A 609-nucleotide genomic window follows, 5' to 3' on the forward strand; every position below is an offset into this window, starting at 1 on the left:
ATAGCAGGAGTGGCTGTGTGGTGAGAAGCATGCTTCCGAACTACATGGTTTCCACGGGCATACAGCGAAGTAGTTAAGAGCGCGGGCTACTAACCCCAAAATTCCGAGTTCAATTCCAAGCAGTGACATGAAACATAATAATAATAATAATAATAATAATAATAATAATAATAATAATAATAATAATAATAATAATAACATCGAAAAATACCTTAGGAATGAGACTCCAAGTTCGAAATTTCCCCAAGACACCTGAAGAAGGCTGGATAGTATATCACCGAAACGTGTTGACAACAATAAAGATGAGTACAAATATATGTTGAATGTAAATAACGTAAACAATGTAAATAATGCATATAATGTCTCATCTGTTGAATATAGAACTATAAGAAGAGAAATGTTAGACGTGAAGGAATACGGATATACACAAAGAATATATGGTCCATTATTAAGCGAAATGTATAATAAATGAAGATTAGATAGATTATTAATGAATGAAACTATTCTTATATGGAGTTTTTAAATGTTAAATAATCACTTATACACGCCTATAGATACATATTATTCTGCATATGTATATATCCATACATATATATATATACATATATA

The sequence above is a fragment of the Octopus bimaculoides genome, chromosome 19 (genome assembly GCF_001194135.2).
Source record: "Octopus bimaculoides isolate UCB-OBI-ISO-001 chromosome 19, ASM119413v2, whole genome shotgun sequence".
Lineage (NCBI taxonomy): Eukaryota > Metazoa > Mollusca > Cephalopoda > Octopoda > Octopodidae > Octopus > Octopus bimaculoides.